At 43.7% G+C, this 20,564-nt stretch overlaps 1 protein-coding gene across 10 annotated transcripts in view; it reads left to right on the top strand.

Moving 5' to 3' along the window:
* The first annotated feature begins 6,552 nt into the window (after positions 1 to 6,552).
* RASD2 (RASD family member 2) overlaps positions 6,553 to 20,564 on the top strand; it is a 55,159-nt gene continuing 41,147 nt past the window's right edge. For 3 of the 10 annotated variants that reach the window (XM_068943519.1, XM_068943530.1, XM_068943459.1), the window contains exon 1: positions 6,613 to 6,936. The gene's annotated coding sequence lies outside the window, so the exon portion shown is untranslated. The other 7 variants (XM_068943473.1, XM_068943465.1, XM_068943500.1 and 4 more) reach the window with 6 other exon arrangements.

The following is a 20,564-nucleotide window of genomic DNA, read 5'->3' as shown; positions in this document are numbered from 1 at the left end:
CCTCTCGTAGTCACACGGCTCTCAAAACAGCAAGCTTCTTTTAAATAACACCTTTATCTCTTTACCGTGCCATCCACTGAAAACTTCAGCCATGGGTCATATCGCTGGTCACATAGGTTGTAGGGAGCTGCAGCACACAGTACTCTAGCCAGAAAGGCTAGGCAATATCGGTTTGTAGGCCTTTTCCTCGGCACAATTCTGGACCCTCAGAATGAAAGAAGGAGCGTTATCAAGGCATTTGCCTTGTTCAAGGTATCTGTAAAATACTTGCTCAGTGGAAATCAGGTCTATCCACAGCTGGCCACATGCTGTGTGCTCATCAGCATCCAGTACCTCTGCGGTATAAATAGACACCTATAAATAGATATGTAGACATCTTTCCTTTCTGGAAATCCTTCAGTGGATAGAATCTGTCAGGTTTCAAACTGCACACAGTACTTTGTGGGCTCTGTCACAAATGATCACAAAGATGAACTTTGGTATATCATTAGACTAAGAAGATAATGCACTCTGCTCAAGATATTTGTATATTTTTAGAGCAACAGTGGAAGGCAATCTACTATACAGATAGTACTATTGTCCTAGACCCTTGCGCCAGTAAAAGAGCACATTCAATATTATTAGTTATCTTGTATCCATATTTGGTACTGTAAAGGTTTTCAATGATCTTACCAGGATGCTGTGCCCTCATGTTGTGCAGAGACTGTCACAAATCTGGGATGCTTGCCATCCATACAGGTCAGGCAGGCAAAAGGTGAGGGCACAGGTTGGAGAGAATCAAAGGACATGAAGAGGGGAACAGCTTGCCCAAAGTCACACAGCTCACACAAATTGATCAGTGACAGAGTCCTACATTCCTGGCATTCAATCCAGATCTTTCTGCAGCAGAGTTGCTGTTACTGGGGGAACCACAATGTTTAGCTTACCTGGGTTCTCTTGAATGAGGCAATTAAAATGCTATGGTTTCCACAGCAACATCACTGCTGCCACACTGCACCAACGTCATTTTACTGTACTGTATTCGGGTGCAGATGCAACTTTCAATAATAGATACATCACATGGAAAGAAGGTGAAACTTCCCCAGTCTTGAGTTCATCTGAAACTTATCCATAGATATGGAGGTCAGAACCTCCTGGTCAGGTGTGACACAGGTCCTAAAGGTCTGCCAAGGATCCCAGAAATTTCTGAGCACTCTGTGGGCAAATGCAAATTCTCACAGGCTGCATTCACGTGGTGTAAAAATGTCTTGGTTTGCTTTCCAAAAGGATGAAAAAGTAAAGACTCCAAAATCGCCGAGAAAGGTTGACGCCAAAGGGGCTCACAGTTTTTCCTGATAAACACCAGCTTGCAGGAAGGCAAAGTGCAGAAGAACATGTATTCGTAGGCAGGACCCCAGACCTGTTAGCACAAAACACACATATGTTTGTCTCTGCATAGAATCAAAGACGACAGACACATGGTTTTATTCCACTTGAGCTGGTAGGCATATTGCTTCAGTGCCTCCCCGCGCCATGCTATTGGACTGCTTTCCAAAGCCTGAATGGAGAAACCAGGATTTCTGTTCTCTTGGATGTGGCTAATGGTCTTGCACTGAAAAAAAGGGTAATATTAGGTCAGAGAACCAACTCAGAAGGAAAAGCCCGGCATTTGAGTCCTTGCTCTATGAGAAAAAAATGGAAAATCTATTTGTCTGTGGTTCATGCTGCATGCCCCAAACCCAGAGACATACAATTTATAGTCATGACCCCTTCACCTTTCTTGCTCCTCAGAGGATAACAGTTTCCTGTTTATTCCAATGGGCAGCTGTTGTATCCATAGGGGAGAGCAGCACTCATGGTTAATATGGCTGATGTCCAGATATATTTTGCAGAAGGTACTTGTTTATTTGCCAGGCCACTCAGCAGCTGTTGAAAGTTGTACCTTAGGGAATAGGAGGCTCCCAGGCAATTCTCAAATGCTTGAGCATGGGAGAGGACTCACTTCTCCCACACTGGGATGAGCAAACAGGAAAGTAGTTCCTGAATCTCTGGAGCAAATGTCTTGTGCTGGGCTATGACAGCACTTATAGAGTCTCCCTCTCCTTATCCATCTGGTGTAAGAAATGGATGTTTGTGCTCCAGGGACCACTGGATGGGCTTCTGTGTCACCCAGGCAGAACGGAGGCAGTGCATTGTCCCAGATCTTCCTAACTATGGTGAATGCTGCTGGCAATGCAGCTGAAGTGCCCAAAGCAGTGAGATACCCAGGACCAGTGAGGGAAGGTCTCTGTGATCAGTGCCCAGGAAAAAGAAGTCCGGGGACACGGGCAATCGCTGGAAATCGCCAGAGAAATATTATCACTGCAGGAGCCTTTCCTCTGCCTCGGGCTGCTTTTGTGGTTACTCAGATAGAAGAAAAGGTCCCAGGATACAGTAGACAAAGCCCTTGGGGAGTTCCCTGCCAGACATGCAAACACCATAGGCCGTTTTATGCTTCTTCTTTTCCCACTGCATGGTTTGGCCTGTTGCCTAGGAAGGAAGGTGTTGTAGCTGGAGTATTTTATTGTCTAACCATTGCCAGTAGTCCACTGGGCAGCTTTTGGGAGCGCAGTACAAAAGTAGGGCAGGGTTCAGGTTTCTGCAGTGTGTAACCAAAGGCCAAATGGCTGCTATTTGGCACTGACCAGGGGTGTACAGGGGCACACAGCCCACCAGAAATACACATAGTCCTTATGCATGGTCCAGCTCAGGCAAAGGTGTAAATCAGGTCCAAGGATGTACTTTTCCATCCCAATAGCTTTTTGATGACCCAGTTCTTACGGAATCAGCGAAGAAAAAACAGTTAAAATTCAAAGCCCTTGCGAAGGAAGCATCAGAAACCATTTAATGCAGAAGAGAGACAAAGCACGCAGCCTCCTGTGTCTGTATATTTTGCTTTGGACATCAAGAGTCCTTCTCATATTTGCTACTTTTCCTTGCTCTTACTTAGAAGGGCTGTGTTGATTGTTTTTATTTTTAAATACCACAATGACACAGATTCAGAAGAACAAGCAGGTGATGATCCAGGCAGTGGGTTTGTATCTGACTCTACTTATGCAGTCAGCTATAAATTGCTGAAATGGAAGGAAATCAAAGCCTAATCCTAGTGACCTGTGCGTGGGCATCAGTCATCATCAGTCTGGAACTGAGCCACTGAGACATGGACTGCAAAGTGAAGACATGGCTAGCTAGCTAGCTTAACATATTAGCTGAGCCCTCTAAACAAGCAATAGCTAGTATGAACCAAATATCTATTCGTCAGCTTTGCTTTCCAGCAGAACCTACTGTCTGCAGCATCTCCAGATAGGGAAAGATACTGGCTCACAGGACAGTGTAAGATCCTAGGGCTTTGGAGAATCGATACTGAAGTGATAATTAAATGTGTAAGCCACACAAAAAATGAGAAAGCAAGTAAAAAGTTCTGTTCTGGGTTCCACAATGTGCAGCAAGAGGTAAGTGAAATCTGTATGACCCAAATTACTAGTGGGTGAGGTCTGCTCACCTGCCTTTACAGCTGGCTGCACCCTTGATCCGTAACATTTCCATTCAGCTTCAAAAGCCTATCAGTGGAGGAGGCTAGTCTGAGGCAGTGAATGAGAGAATTATTTTCTCTATCTGTCTTTCATACCCGTCTGATCTTGCTGTGCTTGGCATTGCTCTAATTAATGTCTCCTTGCCAGCTTTTCTGATATTTCTGGCAGCTTTTGTGGGCTCCCTCATCCAATGGTGACAGTAGAGCAAAGGGCTCTTGGTGCAGTTGAAGACCGCTCAGATACTGCATGTCAGATGCGATGGAGCAGGACCAGTGGGCACTAGAGAAGGCAAGGGAAGTACTGGGCTAGCAGGACTTGCTGAGAGGCAGGATGGGACACCATTGCAGATCAGAGAGAATAGATTATTTTTTAAAGCCTGCCTGTACTGGAAGGCAATTTCTCTTCTCAGTCCTAAACTGTTTCTAGTCTCAGCAGTGACTTGGTACCTTGTAATCAGTCACACATCTCTCCACGCAAATCCTTTGGAGGTAGAGAAGTCTGGTCATCCCCCGTACAGAGGAGGGAATTGGGGCACAGAAAGAGCGTGTCCTAGTCCAGGTTGCACTAGGAGTTAACGTCAAAGAAGGACAGATATATTCCAACTTCTTGAATCCTAGGCTCTGCTCATGGGGATTTTCTTCATCCTATAGATGCCAAATTCATCTGCAGTATTTTTAAATTCTTCTGAACTCTTCCCTGCTCTTCAAGAGGCAGAGAAATGTGTGAAATGGCTATTTACCTCAGTAGAGCTCCCCTCTTCTATTATTAGCTTTTTTTTTTTAACTCCTTTCTTTCATGTCAAGATTCATTCTCTATGTGGGTTGAATTGCAGTCATACCTGGGGAGCTTCTCTGCTCCACAAGGGGCCAGTGACATGGTGAATGAATCCCCCCTGAAGAGTTTTGTCTGGCTGCTCTGTATTTGCTCCTGCTTCGATTATGTTTCCTCAGCAACTTTAATAAAATGAAAGCTATTTTTTCCTGCTTGGGCCATTCATACTGATTTGTCACCAGTTAGTCTTCTCATTACTGATTTCTCAGGTTTCACTCTCAGTCCCTGTGTTAGCAGCATCTGTACACCATGCTCATCTCTCTGGTATCTGTCCTCCTGCCGTCCTTTACCTGTTCTCCTCATCTGATCCTGTCTATTACCCCTTGTTCTGTTTCCATTCCCCTGGCCTGTGCATGCCCTTATCCTGTGCATTTCTTCAAAGCCACCAGCTTTTCCTTGTCATATGCCCTACCTCCTCCAATTCAGAGCCTCCTTTACAATTCATTTGCTCTTTCTGCTGGTTGCTACATACTTCTGCCTCCTGAAGCTGCTCCCCATGTTTGTGAGTCTGCTAGAGCCTAAAGGCATTGAAGTGATGGTGTTGTGTCCCCTCATCAGAGCACTGTTCCCCTCCAGTAAAGAGGAAAGTGGGAGTGATGCCAATTAAAGAGCTGTTCTAGGTTCTTGTTATGATTGTTCGTGGTGGTCGTGTTTATTACAGTGGGATCTCAAGAAGAGTGCAGATCAGGGCTCCACTGAGGAAAGCGTTGTATAGAAAGAAAGGAGTCCCTAATTCAGTGCATTTCAAGCCAAATACGTTGGCACATAGCAGAGGAGAGGACTGTAATGCGTTAGCTAGAAAAAAAGTGATTGCACAGCTTCTCTATAGACGGTAAATGGGTTTCTATTTAAGCATAATTTAAATATCAGAGAAATGATGATCTTACAGCTGAAACACAGCACCTTCAGAGGCTTGTTCCTGTATCAGCCACTAATTTACTGTGTGACCTTCAGCAGCGCATTCAAGCTCTCTCTACCACAGTTACTTTGTATGTTCAACAAGCCCAAAGACAAATTTCTCTCTTGTAGAGGTCTTCTGAGGACTATGCATCTCCATGATATCCTCAAGGGATACATCAAAGGCAAAGTGTTATTTCACTAAGATCACATTTAATATTCCCAGTGATGTAATGCAGCACATTAGCTCGCCTGTGCTATGTTTGGAGCCTCCCACTCAGAGCCCATTCGACCTGCCTCTTGCAAAGGTGTATGTCACCCCTCCATAGCCACTTCTCAGCAGAGTTCCTTCCTCTCACCCATCTTTCCTGATGTCTATTTATCCTCCCTAGCACCTCCCCCTGTTCTGTAGCATGCTGGCCTTCAAAGAACAGTCCTTGCCTCAGCACAGATGGGCACAGCCAATCGCTTCCCTTCAAAATGAACTGTTGCCTCAGCAACCAAAGTTTTGAAGTCAGGCAAAGTTCTGGAAAAAAAAAAAAAAAGATTGTGATGGAAAATGACACTTGGAAACAAATGTATCGTGTTGCCATGGCAGCCTGAATACTTGCATAGAACTTAGTGTTTTGAAAATATAAAGACTGCGCTTAAAGAAGTCCAACTAACTTAATGTTATTTGTCAGGTACCTGCACAATGCCAAGTGTCTGGTGTTTATATTTTTTTACCTGGTGTGTGACTGACTCTGACACTTGTGAAATGGAACCAACTTCTGTTCTCACTCTGACAGAGAACTGTTTGAGACTGCAGTTTTTGCTGGGATGCCTGGTCTGGTATTGCTCTGTTGGGATTATTTCTGTCACTGGAAGTCCTTCAGTTCTTAGTTGTCTTCATTTCCACGTCTGTGTTTTATCTGTTATTTCATTTGGTGCACTTTTATCCCACAGCGTCTGGGCTAAAAACAGCAGATGATTTGTTCAAAAACACAGATCCCTTTCCTATTCCCACAATAATCAATCCATGCCTTGCCTTTGAACCATGAGGTGTGTGAGAGGCTTTCAGGGGACAAAACCTGATTCATTCAGCTCTATGAGCTGAACCATACAAGATTTTTCTCCATCAAGTAAGTGCCTTCTCTTAGGTTAATTTTAGTGAGGAAGAGCAACGACCAGCCTGCGCTGGATTCCAGCGCCTGTTGGAACGGGCTCTGTTTGCAAACAGAGGGAAGGAGGGAACCAATGTGAACTGAATTCCTGCGGGAGTCTGGAAGATGATGCACTTCCTGTCTCGTAGAGCCAACCCTCTGATTAAAGCAATGTGGGTAAGAAACGGGCTGTATGATGCACAAGGAAAACTGCCAGGGGATAACTGCTAAAATCCTGAGAAGATGAAGTCCCAAATGGCTCACACAAGAAGGGGCATTCTTGGTATTGAACTGATGAGCAATCTGGGACCCTAACAGTGCATTTTGTTCCTTACAGATGCACCCTTCCTGAGTGCTGGGCAACAGGGCTTCATGGACAGCGCTTCTAGCAAGGCAAATGCCTTTGCCCACAGGGGAGTCGGCTCTCCATTTTCTGCAGAAAAACAACACAGTTGAGGATTCACCATGCTGCAGGTTCAGAGAGGCCGGTGATGGATCCCCACGTATCAGGCTGGGTTAGTTATGTTCACAGAGTACCGCACCATGTGGACTTTCCCTCTCAGGCTGGGCCATAGCTCAGAGATCATACTCCATGGTACACAGTAAGGTCTTTCTCTTTGTTTTCTCTTGTCCACTGGAGGATATGCTTCTATTACCCGATCTACCCTTATGTTGTATAATCTACGGTTTTGCTTTATCTCCATTAGCTGCCTCCACAATGCTCTGGGTGGTCAAATGTTGGCTGTTGTTATTTTGTAGGCAGTGCGAGAGGGATCTAGTTTGGAGAGACGCTCTGGAAGGAGTATTGGGCAACCCATGGGGGAGCAGGGATTTCTGTGCTCCTTGGCATGAGTTCAACTCACATACATGGAGCCTGCTGCTCCTGGATCCTCTTCCCTTTTTCTCTGCACTCAGATTCCTACTCTGTCTCATCTGATACACATGCACCTCCCAGCCTGCACTGCTCCTCTCCAATTAAAGTTTTAAGTAGACAGCTTATGTCAAGCATTTTGGAGGGGGCATCACTGTTTTTAACTTAATTACTTAGCTTTGCAAAGATTTTTAGTCTCTTTTCCCCTTGACAGTTTTAGTATGAAAATATTTTTTACTCTGGGCTCTCTCCTTTGTGTCTTTGTGTGGCATTTACAATAGGGGCTTCTGAATGTTTTATCTCAAGTAGCTCAAATGAGAGATTGGTTTTAGAGAAAACACACAGCTCGCTCTGGGGAGACAAAAGAAGAAATGTTGACTGTTCCATAAAGAGGTACTGTGTTCAGCTCCAGATACTTCAGCTCTCCCATCTCCTTTCCCTACAGCTTCTTTTTTTAATTTTGGACTTAAAGCCTGTGACCGACTTGAGGGAGAGGTCCAGGCCTGTGCTCTGTGCCAGGCTCCACTTTGCAGCAGCGCCCTCCTAACATCATTTGGGACTTCAGGGCTACAAGCTATTCCACAGGAGTGTCCTATAGGTATGAGTCAGGATCCAGGTCATGCAAGCTTCCCCAGAGCAGTACTACCACTGACTGTGAACCACGGTACACCGAGCCTCCTCACAGCCATACCTAGCTGCTGACAGGTGGGACGTCACCCTTCTAAGCTGCACTGCTCCGCCTAATATCTGCTTCTTATCTTCTGTTTGTATAGGGGCATACAGATGGATGGAAAGATATGGTACTTACCAGATAGATGAAGATGGGATCCAGAGAAGGGTAGGAGAAGAAATGGGAAGGAGGAGGGGTCACTTTGAGTATTTACTTGAAATGGAGCCCTTGATCTGAAATTGTTTCACGTCCATGGCAGTTTTCCTGCAGAATAATTCCACAATTACATGCTCAAATCTGTAAAAAAAACATTTGGGATTGCTCCAGTTTGCAGGAGGAAGGCTTATTTATGCTCAAGCCTACAGCAATGCCGTATTGTTTGCTGTTGTAGGTTTATTTCATGCCATAAGGGCTAAATATGTCTGCGAGGCACACAGTTTAGAGACTTAGAGGGACAGAAACCATTTTTCAATCTATAGAAGAAAAACAGAAAAGCTTATTTCTGGCCAAGATCATTTACAGAAATTAAAATATTGCCCTACCCATAATTTTACTCGCTGGGTTTTATTATTTTCTGTGACAGGGGTCTGTGTTTTGACTGTGTACATGCCATAAGAGTGTCGCAGTCACTATGTTAAGGGCAGGGCATTAAAAGTAGATGGTGTATACCTTGGTCTGAGCAGGTCACCCTGCCCCAGCAGTGGAAGCCTTGAGGAAGTAGGGTTCATGCAGGGCATTCAGATTAGGGGTGAAGGTCAGTTTCATGTTATGTTAGTACTTTTTCTGAGGTTGTAGTTTCTCTACATAGTATTAGGGATGAATAAAGCTAGATTGGTGGGAATGAAGCAGAAATGGTTTCCTACAGAAGTCCCAGTGGATCAGTGGTGGTTTTCTAATACTTTATTGCTCAGAGTTGACTCACTCTGTCCATAGTGGACCTGATCAGCAGTGACAGAGTCTGCTTTGTAGCACAGAGGCTGATGATGTGGATTTTTCCAGGATAGTAAAGATGTCCACATGCCATTACTTCTGACAGCTCCTGAGACTAAGAGGTCCTGTAAGAAAGGTTTTTGCAGGTAAGAAGTGTTGCGTAACTATGCAGTTCCCACAGTCTTAGTGAATTGGCTGAGTTTTGCCAATTTTAACATGTGCAAGAGTTTGCGTATGTATATGCATGTGTGCACTCATCTGTAACTCATAAATCACCATACCCCTCAGTCAAATGAAATTGTAGCTCCTTGTTCCCAAAAGCTCCCGAGAATTGTCAGCTGAAAACGCTACCAGCATAAATAACCAGGGTGACTTCATTTCAATTTTTCACATTCCAAAATAGGAAAAAGGCCACAATTTCTCACCATCCTTTATTTTTAAAAATGGTCCATGGCTGAATGAAACCCTGCTTTCTGGTCTCAGCAGTTGGCACAAACCTTTGTTTATAGAGTGTGTACAGATCTACAGAACCAGCCTCAGTCCTGGGGCCAGATCAATACATCAACCAGCCCACAGTCTTTTGCCACCCCTGGAATGCTGCTGAGCTGGAACCTGCAGGAATTAACTATAAAGTTCATGTAGGAGGAGAGAGAAGAGGGAGCTGATGGTTACGCCAGATTTTGGCACTTGTGGGACAGAGGGAAGGGTGGCATAGCTGATCGTGCCAGAAAAAAGGAGGAGGTGCAGATGAAGAAGGAGAGATAAAGTGTCTGGTGTTTGAGGTTGCCACAGATTATGCAGAAGGAAATACGAGAAAGGTCATGGGAAACATATATCAAAGAGGAAGATCAGGGAAGGGACGGTAGAGAGAAGTCAAAGAAAAATGTGGTAGCTAAGGGAACAAGAATGGGGTTGTTGCACAGGAATAAGTTACATATGTGGTGAAGGTGTGCGGTGGGTGCAGAAGAGCCCCCAGAGAGGCTAGAGAAAGGGATTCGTAAAGGAGATGCTTCGGGAGTGATTGGGGCAGCATCACAGTGACTCTGCAGCCCAGGGAGTGAAGGTTCTTGGTGGGGAATGAAGCAAGACCAGCTGAGCAAGGCAGAGGTTATTAGTGTGTGCCACAAGGCTCACAGGTTTGACTATAGTGGAGTAAATTTGTCTCAGCAGTGGCTGGAGCACAGGATCAGCAGGTTGCCAGTGCAGGCAGCCAGCTTTGGAGCTATGGGTCACATACTGCTTTGGAGCAGCAGGAGGTAGCTGATGGGGCTTGGTGCTGCGGCTGGGAAGACAAAAACAGGAGGATAGGGCAGTGATATCTGTGAGGCTGTAGGGCTAGCTCCTTGTAACAGAGGCAGAGCCTTCCTCTGGGCACCAGAAGAGCCAGGGCTGTGCTCCTGCTTCTTTTGTGTGGCCCTGAGAGCCTCTAGTTTGGCACTGCAGAGGTCTGGGTTTCATGTGTGGCCATTTTCTAACAGTCAGTGTGAGATACAATGGTAAAATGGGGTTTCCAGCAACTGTTTCCTTAACAGAGTTCTCAGCCCCAAAGAGGAGAGGGCCGGATTCTCCTCTTCAGACCAGTTTGTATCACAGTGGAATTTGACAGGGTCAGCTTTTGATACTGATGAGTGACAGTCTGTCCTTGGGTGGAGATGCTCAAGGCCTGCCTAGTGCCCGGGGCACCCTAGGCTAGGGCTGCAGGGGCCACAGTGCTGCTGGAGTCTGTAGCACGGGCATGCGTTGGTAGTCTGGAGAGCAACTCAGTAAAAGGCTCTGTCCATGGACTGCAAGGCTGGCATCCAGTCCTGAACCAGAAAGCAGTACCACTGTGGAAGGGTGGTGGCAGCGTGATCTCCTGATGTCGAGGGAAACTTCTATTCTTCTGTCACCCAGCAGAATATAGTTGAAAGAGGAACAAGTCTGTTGACTAAATTAACATCTAGGAACACCTGAAATCAGAAGAGAGGAGGGAAGCATTATCTCTAAGTACCTAGGCCATCAGGATGGACCTGAAATACAGCAGAGTGGAACAAGCAACAACAGATATATTAAAATAAATGACTCAGAAAAAGGTTGGTCATTCTTGATTTGCCAGAGCCAATTTGTGGTGAGTGTGTAGGCTATGACATGCAGCAATGACCCCTTTCAGATTATATGGTTTGAGGCAACTGTAAATCTATTGTCTTGGGAACCACTGCCCCTAGAAGCCTTCAGGCAATGATGTGTAACCGTGTGGCAGTTTGATTTCAGCAGAAGTGGGATGGAGGGGGGTCACAGGCAAGGGGCTTTGTACTGTCAGTAGGCAACACTGTTTTTTTTTTAAACCTCCATATTCCTAATTTTTACTTTGCCCCAGAGAAAAGAAAAATGTTGGGATTTCAGAAGAAAAAAAATCAAAATTTTTAAATTTTCAGTATGAGATTTCAGGCTGAAACCAGGAATTAAAATTGGTGGAAATGGCTACCTATCTTGGCAGGAAGAAGAAAATCATATCTAAACATTTTAAGTGAAAAGTAACATGGCTTTCACAATGCTGTTCTGCTATGCCCTGTCCCAGGGCCCTGTCTCTCTCTCAGCTTCCACAGAGGGCCATTCCACAAATATCCACTTAAGACAGCATTGAGTAACAATGTCCTTTCAGTGGGGTCTTCCTAGGAGGGTCTAGATAACAGAACAAAACATTTCTTCTCCTAAAAACAGCTCTCAGTCAGTCTCTGGGCACTACCAGCTTGGTTAAACCTAAGTGGCTTTTGAGTACAAAATGTGTTTTGGTCATTACAAGCTTTCATCCTTAAATATTTATGTTGGTGCTTCATGGGGAGTGTTTACTCCTGCTTCTCTGAGATCCATCCCTTAAACAAATGAGTATCGCTTAATGAAAAGCGCTCTGCAGAATAACTCCCTTTGCTGGGAGATGGGGGGGGTGAGGAAAGGAAATGGAGAAAGAAGAGATGTATATCTTCTTCTCTTTGAACTGCGGTTTTGTGGCAGGATCCCCCATGCTACAGATTTGTTATACACAGGGTTGTTTGACTTCGGAGTTAACATCCATAAAGCAAACTAATTCATTTTAAGCTTCCCATATGAATCTCAAAAAGAACAAGATATTCCTTTGCATTGCAACACAATGGGGAGTCTTTTGTTTTTCATTAATTTTTTTTGGTTTCCCATCCTAGCACAGTGGGATGTGTTTCTAAAGTATGCTATACCTCTTTCTTGTCAAAGTAGGATCCCTGTTTCATGATAGATGAGGAGAAGTGACCTTGCCAATTAAGAAGAGTCAGGATCTTTAGGGAAAAGGGTAGTGTTATCGCACTGGGTTTAGCATAGGGCTGGTTAACATCACAGCTGGCTGTCTAAATCAGTCTCCAAATATAAAACTCAAAGATTTAAAAAACAATGATATGGATTATTAAATGGAACCAAATTGTTTAGAAAACATTCTGAAGATTAATGCTTGTGTTGTAGCACCTTCCAGACAATGGCTCTCAGCTCCTTTTGCCGGTGCATTATGTTCACTCTGGCTCTAGAAATGATACTGCTCATGCAACGCAACAGTCTCAGCACAACAATATCTATAGAAAAGTGCTCTCTGAGGTCCTAGACCCTGAAGGCATGAGAGGAATTACAAGTTGAAACCACATACAACAGGTAACCTGTTAAAATGTGATTGTAATCAGAGAAATGTACTGTAAGATAAAAAGAACATCTATTAGAACCATAGTTCTCCCCCCTGTATTTCAGTGTTTCTGCTGACTACAGTGGCAGAAATAGTAGTCATAATTTCCAAAGTAAGTTCACATGATTCAAGTCAGTGGTGCTGATGTGAATATAAGGTAAAAACAACGTTGGTAGTGCAAACCCAAGGTCCAAATTTTCTTTACCTCTTCCAGTTGACCGTTTTGCATGGATAGGAAAGCGCACAGTGAGCAGGGTAAATCTTTAGTGAACTTCGCCCAGAAAACCCTTTCAAAAATCGGTGATTTAGGGGTTCCTGAGCTGGAAGATGCTTTTCGATAACTAGTAACCTCTCAAGAACCCAGTTTTAGCTTCCACAACACCTCAGGAAGGAGTTCCACTGTGCAATAACGAACATTTTTTGCCAAGATTCAGCCACTTCTTAGTGCTGTTGTTTTAACTATGTTTCTACTGTTGGCAGTCTTGAAAGCATGAGTGATAGGAATGTGAACTAGATGCAATTCTGCATGTGCTGGTATTGTGAGCTGAATTCGGCATGCCAGCTGTAGACTATTATTAAAGAGAGAAAAAAATTCCAAGCTGAGTTACCATTCAGCAGCCTGGTGGTAAGCAGAAAAGCTTCCCAATCATCAAGCAAATAGGCAAACAAATCACTGCAAAATTTATTATTCTTATTTATAAGATGAGAGTATTTCATATTCCTAAGAAATAACATGCAAATTTATGTCAAAGAATAATTTTGCAGAACACTTAAATCATAAGTTCTGTGACCCAAGAAGGGTTTCTTGGTGTTTTTGAATTACTCTTCCCAAATCTATTTAGCAGATAGGAATTTCCATTAATCTGAAACACACTTATTTGGCCAGTAAGTACTACTGGGATGCCACAGCATTCTGGAGCCAAATGGCATTTTACAGCCTTCCCTGGTATTGATCTTAGCCACATACATAGGTGAAATAGGTGAAGGTAACTGTGGCGCTTTCATCTTATCAAAATGTTCCTAGAACGATAGAATAGAGAGAGGTTGAAACAACTGTTGAAAAAAGAAGGTTATGCAGGAGTGAAATGTTTCGCATACACACAAAAAAATAATAATAAACCAAACATAAACAAACAAATTAAGGAACAGAAAGAAAAGCGGAAGTATTTTGACATGTATCAGTGCTTTCTCATGGAGACATTCTTTATACAACTTAGTGCCATGAGTTTGCTCTCTGCTCACCATTTAAGGAGCTCCTTGCATTATCTGTGCATCATTGCAACACTGATGCTAGCATTCAGTGAATAATTGTGCTTGCTTTCAGTGAAAAGCTCCAGCCCCCCAGCTTGGTTTCTATGGTCTTGTTCTTGTAACCACTCTTGAGATGGTGCCTGATAGTGTTCCACTTATTCATTAATAACATGTGTTGTGGCTTCTTCTGAAGTAAACATTCGCCTGGCTTACATGAAGTTTTTAATAAACTTCTCTTCCACCGCATACATTAAACTGAAAAATTATTGATGACCCCTTTTGGGGCCCATTAATGATGACACACAATTTGGCTGATGAATCGTGAGTTTGTTGTAGATTTAGGCTATGTTTGTGTCCGTCTCAGTGGAGTCTGTCCCCTTCTTCTCCATGGTAACTGCTCTGCCTCTGACATCACTAGCCAAAACAGAGCGCATAGGTTATGAAATCCTGAGGGGGGGTGTGAGATGGGGAATGGTAGAGACAGAATGAAAATATAATTCAATAAAGGAAACTTCTTAATGCTTAAGATGCTGGCCAGTGTCAGGCAAAGGACATCTTAGAAATGGGAATATTAGCACTTGGGAGCTAGAAATTTGGGTAAAGTTATTGAGACAAGCCTAGTAAGCAAAACAAATGGAGACTCATGATGCGCTCTATTCATATGATTTTCTTTCTCAGCATCAGAAATCCTCCCCATCACACTGCAGATAAAAGGCCCCATGCTGGGAGTCAAGAAAACTCTTTGGCAATTAGGGAAGGCAGAACAGCAATCTCAGAATAAGTGTATCAAAGCAGATGCCAGTACTGCCAAATCTTTATCATAAATCCTGTGACTGGGCATGTTTCTATTTCTCTTTCTATTCTAAAGCCTAGATCCCAGAAACCAGGGCTGGATGAAAATCTTATCTTCAACTAAAAACATTAAAAAAAAAAAAGCAGACTTTTTGTGGTAGAAGAGACAAATCTGAAAAGAAGGCCCATACGTTTTGGCAGTTCATAACCAGAAAGGAAAGAAAATATACTGAAAGTTTCTCAATTGTGAAAATTGTGAAAATTGTGAAAATGTGATTGTGAAAATTTTAGATTTCAATTTAATGCTTTGGAGCTGTCAGTAGCATGATTTAGATGCCACTGGAGGCCAGGAGAGCTTAGAAGTTGTAATGAAGAGTGGGGGGTGAGGGAGGAGACCACAAACATATGTAAAGGTTGACAGGATGAGAGGATGTTTAGACTCATCTCTGTTTTCATTTTAACAAGGCTGTCAGTCTTGGGAGAGTTAAATGTTTCCAGAGAAATGGAAACTCAGTTTCAGCTTTGTCGGAGCTCTGACGCGTCAACACATATAAAATAAACAGAAATAGAACATTAAGACGCCAGGTCTGTGCAGTGTTGGGATCATTCTGGTTCATTTCACAAAACTATTATCCCTTTTTGACTTGCACAGTTAGCCAATTTTAATGTCCTGTGGACTGTTTCATTTAGGAGAAGAAACTGATAATGGAGCCCAGTATTTCTTTAGTGCAACCTTGTTTTATTTACAAAGAAGGCACATGAAACCCTATTTCCTTAGACAAAACAGGAATGAAACAGCAGGAAATGAAACTGCCTGAAACCAGGGGTCTGTACTGGGTCCAGTCTTGTTCAATGTATTCATCAATAACCTGGAGGAAGGGACAGAGTGCACCCTCAGCAAGTTTGCTGATGATACTAAACTGGGAGGAGTGGCTGACACACCAGAAGGCTGTGCTGCCATTCAGAGGGAGCTGGACAGGCTGGAGAGCTGGGCGGAGAGGAACCTCCTGAAGTTCAACAAAGGCAAGTGCAGGGTCCTGCACCCGGGGAGGAATAACCCCATGCAGCAGGACAGGCTGGGGACTGACCTGCTGGAAAGTAGCTCTGCCGAGAAGGACCTGGGAGTCCTGGTGGACAAGTTGAGCATGAGCCAGCAATGTGCCCTTGCAGCCAAGAAGGCCAATGGTGTCCTGGAGTGCATTAGGCAGAGTGTTGCCAGCAGGTGGAGGGAGGTGATCCTGCCCCTCTACTCAGCCCTGGTGAGGCCTCACCTGGAGTGCTGTGTCCAGTTCTGGGCTCCCCAGTACAAGAGAGACATGGCGCTACTGGAGAGAGTCCAGCGGAGGGCTACAAAGATGCTGAGGGGACTGGAGCATCTCTCCTCTGAAGAAAGACTGAGAGAGCTGGGCCTCTTCAGCCTGGAGAAGAGAAGACTGAGAGGCGATCTGATCAACGTTTATAAGTATCTGAAGGGGGAGTGTCAAGAAGATGAGGCCAGTCTCTTCTCCATGGTGCCCAGTGACAGGACAAGAGGCAACGGGCAGAAACTGAACCCCAGGAAGTTCCATCTGAACCTGAGAAAAAACTTCTTGACGGTGAGGGTGACAGAGCATTGGAACAGGTTGTCCAGAGAGGTAGTGGAGTCTCCTTTGCTGGAGATATTCCAAACCCATCTGGACGTGATCCTGGGCAATATGCTCTAGAGGACCCTACTTGAGCAGGGAGGTTGGACTAGATGATCTCCAGAGGTCCCTTCCAACCTCAACCATTCTGTGATTCTGTGAGGGAATTTCTTTGACTGCAGTTCCGGGCCAGTAGTTAGTCCAAAATCTTTTCCTCTATATTCTTTCATTCTTGAGCTTTCCCTTTCTCAAAGCTAACTTTTCCCCATAAACTAGATGTATTTAGAGGTTTTGTTTATTTTTACTTTGCAATATGTCTTCTTTGAAATTTAGAAAGCAAGCTGTCCTATGAACAGCAGAAAATATGATGTGGTTTCCTATAAATTTGTACCCAGCATCCCAATATCTATCTCCACTCAGAGCCTAAACTACACATATGTTGATCATCTGGCTGATAGCCATTTGCAATTTGACTTGACAGCATACCAAAAAAGAAAAATAACTGTACACTGTGACTTGGTCATTGTTTTTTATGAAGCTTGTAAGAATTTAACATATTTGAGACTTTCACTGTAGAAAGTAGAGAGGCTGATGGACAGACAGTGTTGTTTCACATGTGTTATTTCCTTAAGACAGCCAGATGAAAAAGAAAAATTCCACCTTTCTGTTTTTTAATTTCAGTAAGCTAAAGAAAGAAAAAAAAAAGAGAAAGGAAGAGAGGAAGGGAAGGAAAAATATGACGAACAAAGATAAGGTACATTTTAAGTCAACATGAGAGGAGAAAGAAACAAGGGAATAAGCAATTGAAGAGAAAAAAAAAGGTGAAGAATCAAAAATAGTCTCCACGTGTAATTTATTTAAAAGAATTTCACTCCATTCATTTTATAAAACAAATTAAAGCTGCCTTGCAAATACTGGTGCAATTAAATCACATTTCTCTGTTGAAGTCAAACATAAAAGAATAACACAATTTAGTTATGCCATCTGTAGGAATGGCTGTCAAATGTCTGCTGTCTCTGTTTATTTTGGTGAATCTGAATGAGTTCTGCCCACAGTATGTAAGCACAGCATATACAAAGCATATTAAGAGAAGAGGTGATATGATGAGATCCTGTCTCTAACCTATTTTAGCCAGGTCCTTAAATCTCCATGCTCCCAAATGATTTTGCCTAAAAGGATGCATCTTACATTGCTGTCAAAGACCCAATGTAGAGACTGTGGCCAGGTGTCCAGCAGGCCTGAGGGCACTAGGCTGTGCCAACTGCTAGGAACAATCAGAGAGAGGCAGCAGGTCCCAGCCCTGGTCTCCAGCTCAGCCCTGAGCTCTGCAGGTTGCAGGAGCAGGCGCAAGGGACCTCCAGCTTCAAGTTCAAGGAGAGAAATGCCCTAATGGAAATGTTCTTCCTCCAGCCCTCGTAGTTGTGCATGTATAACATGAAATCTGCACTGATGTTAGTAATGATACTGTAAAGGCAAGATGTGTCACACAAGTAACTGGATCTGAAACCACTCAAACTGACATCTTTCCTTGCTTCCATACCCGATAAGAAGAAGCTATGGATCAGGAAGGTGAATAGAAACAGTCAGCATGGGATGATTCAGACATGAGTAAGGTGAGCTCAGAGTCAAAAATATTATTGACAGTCTAGGGGTGATGAGGAAATCTCGCCAACTCTTCCCAGGTCACTCTTTCACTGATGGGCACCTGCAAGTCTCAGGCATTAGACTCCCACCTCACATTTTCCCGTATCTCATGCTTTTGCCACACTGTGACCCCCCCCTCTATGTAACATATGGCCTGAGCTGTGCAATTCATCAGCATGCTGCAAGTACCCTGTGGGGTCACAGAAAGTCGCACCTAACAGAGTAACAGGGCATATGGATAGGTTAAAAATCTGTAAGGAGACAATACATAGCTGATGAGAATCAGCCCAAGATTCTGAGTCCTATCTAACACAATCCTAGCTAACACGCTGCAGCAGATATCCAGCTAAAGGAGCAGAGAGGGTTTAGGTGCTCACTTCGAGGGGTGGGCAGGCAGGCTGGATACTCTTTTAAGGGTAGAGATGGCAATTCTTTTTCTAGACTGATTGAAGAGCATTGCTACCCATCTCAAAGGTGGACAGAAGGCTTTTGCTCTTTGGGCTCAGTTCTCCTGCTCTTCTGTGCGGGCTTGAAATAAGGCTTTGTTGAAGAGATTTGATTTCTTGCTGACATGACTGGTGCACTTATTGTCCAGAGCTGACTGGAGGCCTGAACCAGCTTTATCAGTCCCCCATGTCTCATGAGAGCCTCAGGAGAACACATACTTCCAACTGTTGCCTAACATGCTAGTCTTTCCCTTATCCTGCATTAAGATGCAGATGTGCCAAGTGACAAACATGTGGGTTTGCTCCAATCATGTGACAAGGGGCATGGATAAACTCTAGTTATATGATTCAGTACATGCTGTGTTATCTGATCTAGGATGCAGGGACCAATGTGTAGATCAGAAGAAATTGGAAGACTCTGCAAATTGGTGTTCTTCCTATCAGAACAGAAGTCAGGCACTGGTTAATACAGTGTATGGTTTCTCCAGACCAATGGCTTCTCTGTTTCTTACTGCCTGGGCCCCAATGTTTGCAATCTACTTCAGAAGGCATTCAGTGATTCAGGTTTTACGGTGATCTCGCTTGATGAGACCATGTGCCAGGAGTGTCCTGGTAAGAGTGAGGGGTTGGGATTTGATTAAGTCCTACAAGAACAGCAGATTTCGATATGAAAGGAAATGACGAGGAAGGCAATGAAATGATCTTAACTGAGGATTTTCTGAATTCCCCTATGTTATTTGGTAGCTGTACTCAATATTCTCCCATAGCAAAAAACACAGTTCTGATCATGGGATGGAAATACTGTTGTTGCCTGGTTGTGAAGAACAGTCTTAGACTATGGAATGATGGTTGCTATAGCTTGGCTGAGGAGAAAGCGCTTAGGTAGGCAGAAGATGTCTATGTGCTAGTAGGCGGAAGATGTTATATAACGTGAAGTTTGCTGCCATTGGACCCAAGTTGTAGCTATTACTGCAGATAATTACAGGTGTTGCAATTTTATCAGTTCACTTTTTCCAGAACTGTATATCTTAACACATTTTAAAAGAAGCAACCCACAACAAGTATGCTAATTAGCAACTGGTGCTGATAGGAAAGCCTGAAAAGGCACTGGAGAAAAAAATGCTGCAAATCATTCATAGGATCAGGTGATGCTGCTCTAAGCCAAAGTCAGATCCTACGGTCTCCTGGCTTTGTAGGTGAGGCTTCAATTCACATTTCCTCTTGACTTCTTTGTACACTGTGGGTGTATCCACACCATATTTCCTGGGCAGAAATTGATGCAGATAGACTCATACAAATTGTCTGTGCAGCAGAGCAGAGCTTATGGCAGCCTGCAAATCCTGCAGCTGGCACCAGGTGAGTATATAGGCAGCCAGGCTGTGCTGCAATGACTAGTGATACTTGGGCAAGCTAGTTTTGGGCTAGCTAGGATGTTGCCAGGCAAGACACACGCTCTGCACACCAGGTCCTAGTAGGAAACTTCTGGGCATGTCAGGAGGCTACTAGAACCGATATTGGCTGAAAGAAATGGGACCCCACTTCAGAGATGAAACACAAAGCCTTCTCTTTTACATTCCCATAAACCTCACAAAACTTGCCCTTTTTGGGTCAAATTGAAAGATAAAGTTTTACATATATCTTTCTTGACAAAAAAGTGTAAAAACATTTCAGATGTTTCAGATCATCCTGAAGCCTTTTGTTCAGCCCAGGAGAAAATACTGTTGTGTTGTGTATCTTTTTTTTTTTTTTTTTTAAACTAAAAATGCTGGTCAATTTTTCAAGTCAAAAATGGTGTTTTGAAACTGAATGTTTGAAATGCTATTTGAAACTTTAAAATGAATCTGGAAAATGCTGATGTAATTTAGGCCTTTCCAAAATGGAATATTTCATTTTTCACATGTCTAAATGACATCATATGGCATTTTCAAAATTCCTCCTTCTCTTCACACTTTTTCTTTTCCAGCTGAAATTATTTGCTGAGTTTGAGCTGATTTTGCATGTAGTTCCATTTAGTATTTGTCACAGATTTTCCAGATAATCCAGATAGGCTACAGTGAGAAGCCAGAGTAAGACATGGGCTCAAACGACAGGGCCTGTGTGAGAAAGGAGTGGAGGGGCAGCAGCAATTTATGGTTTGCTAAGGGCACCATTGCTAAGAGCCCTGGCCATTGTCCTCGCTCCAGCTGCTTAAATTTAGCAAACAGTGTGTCACAACAAGGACGTGGCGTGGGAAAAAAG

Source organism: Struthio camelus, chromosome 1, assembly GCF_040807025.1.
Source record: "Struthio camelus isolate bStrCam1 chromosome 1, bStrCam1.hap1, whole genome shotgun sequence".
In the NCBI taxonomy this organism is placed as follows: Eukaryota; Metazoa; Chordata; class Aves; order Struthioniformes; family Struthionidae; genus Struthio; species Struthio camelus.
The sequence above is the reverse complement of the archived record's forward strand: the minus strand, read 5'-3'. Positions and strand labels throughout refer to the sequence as shown.